The following is a 9,079-nucleotide window of genomic DNA, read 5'->3' as shown; positions in this document are numbered from 1 at the left end:
AGATCTCTTCAAGAAAATTAGAGATACCAAGGGAACATTTCATGCAAAGATGGGCTCACTAAAGGACAGAAATGGTAGGGACCTGCAATGGCAACCCACTCTAGTACTCTTGCCTGGCAAATCCCGTGGATGGAGGAGCCTGGTGGGCTGCAGTCCATTGGATCACTAGGAGTCAGACACAACTGCGCAACTTCACTTTGACTTTTCACTTTTATGCACTGGAGAAGGAAATGGCAACCCACTCCAGTGTTCTTGCCTGGAGAATCCCAGGAATGGCGGAACCTGGTGGGCTGCTGTCTGTGGGGTTGCACAGAGTCGGACATGACTGAAGTGACTTAGCAGCAGCAGCAGCAACAGAAGCAGAAGATATTAAGAAGAGGTGGCAAGAATACACAGAAGAACTGTACAAAAAAGATCTTCACGACCAAGATAATCACGATGGTGTGATCACTCACCTAGAGCCAGACATCCTGGAATGTGAAGTCAAATGGGCCTTAGGAAGCATCACTACGAACAAAGCTAGAGGAGGTGATGGAATTCCAGTTGAGCTATTTCAAATCCTGAAAGATGATGCTGTGAAAGTGCTGCACTCAATATGCCAGCAAATTTGGAAAACTCAGCAGTAGCCACAGGACTGGAAAAGATCAGTCCCAATCCCAAAGAAAGGCAATGCCAAAGAATGCTCAAACAACCACACAATTGCACTCATCTCACACGCTAGTAAAGTAATGCTTAAAATTCTCCAAGCCAGGCTTCAGCAATATGTGAACTGTGAACTTCCAGATGTTCAAGCTGGTTTTAGAAAAGGCAGAGGAACCAGAGATCAAATTGCCAACATCTGCTGGATCATTGAAAAAGCAAGAGAGTTCCAGAAAAACAGGAACTCTATTTCTGCTTTATTGACTATGCCAAAGCCTTTGACTGGATCACAATAAACTGTGGAAAATTCTGAAAGAGATGGGACTACCAGACCGCCTCACCTGCCCCTTGAGAAACCTGTATGCAGGTCAGGAAGCAACAGTTAGAACTGGACATGGCACAACAGACTGGTTCCAAATAGGAAAAGGAGTACATCAAGGCTGTATATTGTCACCCTGCTTATTTAACTTATATGCAGAGTACAGCATGAGAAACACTGGGCTAAAGAAGCACAAGCTGGAATCAAGATTGCCGGGAGAAATATCAATAACCTCAGATAAGCAGATGACACCACCCTTATGGCAGAAAGTGAAGAGCTAAAGAGCTTCTTGATGAAAGTGAAAGAGGAGAGTGAAAAAGTTGGCTTAAAGCTCAACATTCAGAAAACAAAGATCATGGCATCTGGTCCCATCAAGTCATGGCAAATAGATGGGGAAACAGTGGAAATGGTGGCTAACTTTATTTTTTTGGGGCTCCAAAATCACTGCAGATGGTGATTTCAGCCATGATATTAAAAGATGCTTACTTCTTGGAAGGAAAGTTATGACCAACTTAGCATATTGAAAAGCAGAGACATTACTTTGCCAACAAATGTCTATCTAGTCAGGGCTATGGTTTTTCCAGTGGTCATGTATTGATGTGAGAGTTGGATTATAAAGAAAGCTGAGCACAGAAGAATTGGTGCTTTTGAACTGTGGTGTTGGAGAAGACCCTTGAGAGTCCCTTGGACAGCAAGGAGATCCAACAAGTCCATCCTAAAGGAGATCAGTCCTAGGTGTTCACTGGAAGGACTGATGTTGAAGCTGAAACTCCAGTACTTTGGCCACCTGATGCAAAGAGTTGACTCATTGGAAAAGACTCTGATGTTGTAGGGATTGGGAGCAGAAGGAGAAGGGGACAACAGAGGATGAGATGGTTGGATGGCATCACCGACTCAATGGACATGGCTTTGGGTGGACCCTGGGAGTTGGTGATGGACGGGGAGGCCTGGCGTTCTGCGGTTAATGGGGTCGCAAAGAGTCGGACATGACTGAGCGACTGAACTGAACTGAAAATAAATAAATCAGGAAATAATGAATCCTCATATCTGATTTCCAAAATTCTAGTTGTTTGAGAATGGGTCCATCTTGATAGCTTAAATTATTCAGGTAGACTATTGTTTTCTCTTTGATTTAAAATTTCTATTTAGAGTATCAGTATTGTATTTTAGTCTCATTCTGGGGTTCTAGCCTATTTAGGCTCAAAAATAGCATAAGCAGATTCTCCTGGCATATCATTTATTCTTTAAGGAGATTTTGTTATTTATTGTCAATACTGTTCTGGGTCTGAGAGATGATTTCATATTGGGGTGTAATATCTGAACAGGTAAATAGAACCAGCTTTATAGCTTGTTTTGTCTTTATTATCATCATTGTTACATAGCTGGAAAAGATTTAAGAGGCTTCCTAATCTAGTCTTCTACCTTTTCAAAAAGGAGAAGGCCTCTGGCAACACTGACTGCTTCCTTCTCCTTGGCTTCTGTCTTTTTCCATTAAACTCCACAGAAGACATATACCATGGTGCTAAATTTAGTCTGTGGCCCCTAAGGAGATCTAGTCAAGTCCAGCTCATCCATGGTCAGGTGGACCTCAGCTTCAGTTTTCTCACCAAGTCCAGAGTCATTAAGTGGGTGATGAGCAGATTTGTATTTCTGCTTTTTCATGAGCCAAAGGGTAAAACTCAAAAAGGTTTCTTTAGGTTGGGTAATACTAGACACTTGCATGGTACTTGCAGCTAAAATAATGAGTAAACATTTGCTAAGCAAATTGACTATTGCTTGTCACATAGTAAATGCTGTAAACATGTTTGAAAATACAATAGAAAGTGTGATTTATAGTTAAAATCATTGTCTATGATTCCATACTGTGCAGCTCAGAAGAGCTTTACATTTGGCGGCTCCCTAGGCTCTTAGAGGCCCGGGTCTGAGGCTTATCTCCTCAGGCTCTCCTTCATCCTTGTTATCAGGTTTTTGTCTTTGCTCAGTTACCTCTTATTAACTGCAACCTTTTGCAGATGGGAAACATCCTCACAGTGGAGCCCATTCAGATTTCATTGCAGTTTCTTGTATAGAGTTGTGCAGGGAACCCAAAACAGGGACTGGGGTGAATTGATTCTTTTAAAAAGTAAATAAGAGATTCTTTTACATAATACTGCTTTGTTTTCTAGACTGGAGCTGCCAAAAACTGAACTTCATTTTTTCCAGCCTTTGTATTCACTGAAAAGAGATGTTGTAGGTCTTAAGGGCAGTGGTATGTTGGTAAATGGTATGTTGGTAAATGTTTAACGACCAGCTCTCTCTTGGAAAAAAGCTTTAATTTGATGTGTTTGCCAATTTTGATGGTGTAGATATTCCCACCACGAATTTAAAGCTACCGATGTGACCTCACTGAAGTAGAGCTGGGAAGATATATGTACGTTCAGCTCTCCTGAGCTGGGAGCAGGTTCCTGCTTGCCACTGTAAATACAGGACTAGGGGATGTGCCTTAGGTCCGGCCATGGAAGGTCTGTGGCGATGCTGAGTGTGGCTCTTCCTAGTGTTATTTGTCTACCTGCTGTATGTCGTGCACTGCTCTAGGTACTGGGGGTGTAAGAATGAGCAAACTGAAGTCACTGCCTGTGTGACATTTATATCCCAGCAAGAGGTTTCAGAAATTTCCAGTTTCAAGTTTTTGAGATGCTAACATTCTCATATTTGGGGACAATTTGAGCCAAGGTCCCATAACACTTTATTCAGTAAGGAAAATACAATGGGCTCATTTAATTTTTCCTGGGCTTAAAGCAGGGATTGTGAGGGAGAAGGTAGCATTGCTCTCTGAATTGTCCCTACCTTGAAGTGGCAGAGACCCCAAACCTTGCAACACCAGGAGCATTAGCAGTTGCCACAAAGGGTGGGAATTACAATGGCAGAGAAGATAAGGGTCTTGCTTGCTTGGAGTTTTAGTTCTCTAACTAATCCAGGGGAGGTGACTTAATTGCAAGCCATTAGTCTTCCTCATTAAAAGTTAATGAGCTGGAAGTTTATTAAGTGGGCAAGATTCTGGCAACTGAAATCTTATCAAAGAATTGCAAAGGTCTACATCTTCAAGAAGGGTAAGAAAGGCATTGGAGAAGCTACTGTCAGAGCTCAGGGAGAAGGATAACAATACATGCTCCTTTGGAAGAGAAGTTAGGATTCTTGGTGAAGAACATCAAATCAAGTGAAATTTTTGTCTAGGAAGGTAGGTCGTTAGGAAACTCAAAAGCTTTAGATAAGCAGAAGCATAAACAGTTAATTTCCAACAACAAACTTTGTTGGAAAGTAACTGTTTGATGCTTTGTAGGTCCTGCTTGGGTTGCAGGGCTCTCCAGGACCTCTGCCCATGCTGCTTTTCACCTGTCAAATGTCAAATGAATGATTCATTCATACATAGTGTCTAATGATAACTGCTGCCTTACTCAGTGTCATCATTCCAGCGAATGTAGATTGTAGACCATTCATGTCTGTTTATCTGGAATATGCATTGCTCATTCATGCCCAGGCCATCTCCATCTTCCTTAGAAGCAAGGTTCTTCATGCTGGCTTGGAATTTAATCCTTGACTATGAGATTTTTAGCCAAACAAAGGAAACCCAGTCCCTTTTCTAGTACAAGGGCCCCTTTCAACTATTTTGGAATGACCAATGTGTCTTCCTGGATGACTCAGCAGTAAAAGAAACTGCCTGGAAAGCAGGAGATGCAGGAGACGAGGGTTTGATACCTGGGTTGGGAATATCCCCTGGAGGAGGAAATGGCAACCCACTCCAGTATTCTTACCTGGGAAATCCCATGGACAGAGGAGCCTGGTGGGATACAGTGCATGGGGTCGCAAAGTTGGACTTGACTGAGTACCCATGTAGAGTGTGTGTCTTCAGCTATGGGTTTTGGATTACCTATATCACAGTTGCCTTCTGGCACATCTCTAAAATACCCATTCCTGTGATGATGTGTCCCAAACCTACTGAACCAGAGTCTCTAGAGTGGGGTTTAGGAATTTGCATTTTTAATAAGTTTCTCAGGTGATTCATGGGTACACTAAAGTTTGATAACCACTGGTTTAGACTCAGAGACTGTTAGGAAATAGCCTCAGAGTTTCCCTGGGGCCCAACCTGAATCCCATTGGAACAAAAGCTGCCTACCTGTCCCTGCAGGTAAGCCTGGGAAAAGGGTTGGAGCCTTATTTTCTGTTTAAATTAGGATACCCACACCATTTGTTAGGCCAGTGGGGACAAGTCCCCTTCCCAAAGATCACTATTATGTGGCACACTGATGCTAACAGGCCCAGGTCAATTAACCATTACAGCTGAAGGTGGACATAATCAATTATTTTGTTTTTAGCTGCTAAAATTTAATTCTGCTATTATCACGTTATGGACATTTGCATGATGGTTGACAAAAAAGAAATCAGTGTAAGTAAATACATTTTGTGCCCTTTACTTGTTGTCTGACATTCTAGTATTCGTGTACCAAGTGTTGCTTCTTTCAAATCAGTAAAAATCTTAAAATCTTTCAAATCTTAAAAATCATTCAGTCCCACACTTTGATGCTTCTGACCCCATGGCCTACTGCTGAGGCTAAACAGCATAGGTATCTTTAGTTGTGTCCAACGCCATCATTTTATAGATGTGAAAATCAAAGTTGGGGGAGAGGAGGTGACTTATCTGGGTGTGCGGGGGTGCAGCAGGCCCCAGGTCTCGCCTCTTCTAGGTGAGCGTTCTTTCCTTCCCTGGGCTGCTTCCCAGCAAGAGGAAAGTGTTCCTGACAAAGTTCTCTGCTGAGTCTCACGGTTCTTGGCAGACAAATCCAGGACTCCCATTTCTAAAGACACATTATTTAGCATTCCCCCGTGAAAGCAGGGACATTGTGTTGAATTATAGATTTAGTCTAAGATTTGGAGAAATTGTGTCTTTCTCTCTGCGTCTTGTTCCACATCACTGAGCACTGGCTTTCTGGAAGGGAGGAGCAGTGCTTGGCTGATTATATGGGCCAGGGGACTGTCTTCAGTGCCTAGCAGGGCAAGTATGCTGTGATTACCAAGTCCGCTGATAGTTGTGCCATAGTTAATGAATCAGAAGCCTTGTCTCTAATTTACTTTGGAGACTGATAGGTGATTCGGAAAATGGGCAGGAGAGGCTGCTTGGAGCAAGAAGGTGGGGGAAGCTTTCTTTTATTTTGCATTTCACATTCCTCCTTCTTTACCTGACTTACTTTGGAGACCATTCTGGCTTTACAGGGGGGCACAGACACATCTGAATGTGGAATCAGCAAAAATAAACATTCAACAAGCAGAGCAAAGCTAGAGAGTTTGGCTTAGTTCCCTCAGGTAGTGCTGATGAGCCAGTGAATCTTGGTTACTAACATGATGTTTTCTAGAGTCTGGTCAATCTTTTTGTGGGAGCAGGGTAACAAATCAGTCATGCATGGTAAGTTTGATAGAAAATGATCAAGAACTATTTCTTGGGGGAAAAAAACCTCTGTAGTTAGTAAAGGTCTGAGTCAATGACTTTTGACCTGTTAAACTTGCAAAACCCAGTATTGTTTATCATGTGGCTGTCACAGCTTGTTCCTCATTCAGTGTCTATCCTCTTATTATTTATTCCTTTCTTAAAAGATTCTGATTTTGTTTAGGGTAACAGAGTGCCTAGATAGAAGTACCTTCCAGATTCCTTTGGAGATAGGGCTGCATCTGGCCAGTTAGTAGTAAGTGGAAGTTTACTGGATGGAGCTCTGGAAATATCTTTTTTTTTTTTTCCTGGTGATAAGGATCAGGTCAAGCTGGGACATGCCTTTGTCTTTAGCCTAGGCCTTTTCTGCTTTCTGCCTAGCATATAATGGCCACCCCTTGACCATTAAAAAATGATCAGAAGACCTGAAGAGACATTTTCCAAAGAGGACATTCAGATGACCAACAGGTACATAACAAAAGAAACAGGCTCACAGATTTAAAGAACAAACTAGAGGTTGCCAGTGGGGAGAGCAAAGGTAGGAGGGGCAAGGCAGAGAAGTGAATTCAAAAGTACAAACTGTTATGTAGAAAACAGATATGTTATGGGGGTATATTGTACAACATAGGGAATATAAACAATATTTTATAATAACTATAAACAGTATAATCTTTTAAAATTGTGAATCACTATTTTATACACCTATAACATATAATATTGTACATCAACTATATTTCAATTAAAAAAAAGAAATCCCTTTCAAATTAAAAAAAAAAAAAGAGCAACAATAAAAAAATCCCATGTTTATCAGCAGAGTGGTAATAAATGTCTATTAAGCTGGCAAAAATGCTTGAAAAATTAATAGTAAATGCTTCCCTTATACAAGTGAAAGCTATTATTTGCAATTTAATACCTAATGTTTAGCAAGATGATCAATTTCATACCCAGTGATTTTTTCTTTCTCCTTATTTTACTAAAATAGAAAATACTTCATAATTGTCAGGAGTGGCAGCAAGCATATGATAACTCTGTCAGTTTAAGAAATTGGATGATTCAAATTGAACTTGTGTCCAGAAATGATAGTGTGATTTTTCACGTGAAGAGTAGTCAGTGTTTCATCAGATGATAAATCTGTAAGTCTGCAAGAACATCTTCCTCAAACTTGCCCTTCAGTCTTCTCAAAGAAACTCTATAGTTTATTCTCAATATTCAGAATAAACATGTTGTATTCCTTAATGAGAGGATGAAGAAAATCAAATGACCAACTGGACTGCTGACATTTGCCACCTGAAACCACGGAGCTGCTTCTTCCTGATGCTATCTGTGTAGAACAGGAATGCTTTAGCCTCATCCCTTGGTTCAAAAGATGGCATCAGTGCCCTTGACAGAGCACTTCTGGTGGTAACAACCAATCTAGGACTCTGTCTATTTTGTTGCAGAGCATGCTGAGAAGACAAATGCTCAGTGGCTGTCATTTGATTATACTCAAGTTTTAAACTATTTCCTACACCCCCAGGTTAAGATCAGGAGGCATATTGTGTGTTATCCATTGTAGTGAATAAAGCGGTGGGTGTTTTGCATAAAGATAAGGCTTCTTTTATTTGTGTAGCACTCTCCTCCCTCCCTGGAAACATAGCTGGTTATTCCATCATTATTGATCCTAAGGCACCTTTTCCAATGAAAAATGTCTTTTATTGATGAGTTTTTTGGTGAGAGACAGAAGCAAGAGTTTTAAAGTACTTCTCCCTCAAATATGTACTGTTGTTTCAGTCGCCCAGTTGTGTCAGACTCTTTGTGACCCCATGGACTGCAGCACACCAGGCCTCCCTGTCCCTCACCATCTCCCAAAGTTTGCCCAAGTTCATGTCCATTGCATCGGTGATGCCATCTAGCCATCTCATCTTCTGACTCCCTCTTCTCCTTCTTCCCTCAATCTTTCCCAGCATCAGTATGGTACTGGCACAAAGACAGAAATATAGATCAATAGAACTATTGATCTGGGCAAAAGCCCAGAGGTAAATCCGCACATCTATGAACACCTTTTCTTTGACAAAGGAGGCAAAAATATACAATGGAGAAAAGACAATATTTTTAACAAGTGGTGCTGGGAAAACTGGTCAACCACCTTCAAAGAAAGAAACTAGAATGCTTTCTAACGCCATACACAAAAACAAACTCAAAATAGATTAAAGATCTAAATATAAGACCAGAAACTATTAAACTCTTAGAGGAAAACATAAGCAGGACACTCTCTGACATAAATCACAGCAAGATCCTCTATGACCCACCTCCAGAGTAATGGAAATAAAAACAAAAATAAACAAATGGGACCTAATTAAGCTTAAAAGCTTTTGCACAACAAAGGACACTATAAGCAAGGTGAAAAGGCAGCCTTCAAAATGGGAGAAAATAATAGCAAATGAAACAACTGACAAAGAATTAATCTCCAAAATATACAAGCAGCTCATGCAGTTCCATACCAGAAAAATAACCAACACAATCAAAAAGTGGGCCAAAGAACTAAACAGACATTTCTCCAAAGAAGATATACAGATGGCTAATAAACACATGAAAAGATGCTCAACATCACTCATTATCAGAGAGATGCAAATCCCATCTCACATTTTTGATGGCTGCCATCAAAAAGTCTACAAACAACAAAT

Source organism: Bubalus kerabau, chromosome 10 (assembly GCF_029407905.1).
Source record: "Bubalus kerabau isolate K-KA32 ecotype Philippines breed swamp buffalo chromosome 10, PCC_UOA_SB_1v2, whole genome shotgun sequence".
Taxonomy (NCBI): Eukaryota; Metazoa; Chordata; class Mammalia; order Artiodactyla; family Bovidae; genus Bubalus; species Bubalus kerabau.
The sequence above is the reverse complement of the archived record's forward strand: the minus strand, read 5'-3'. Positions refer to the sequence as shown.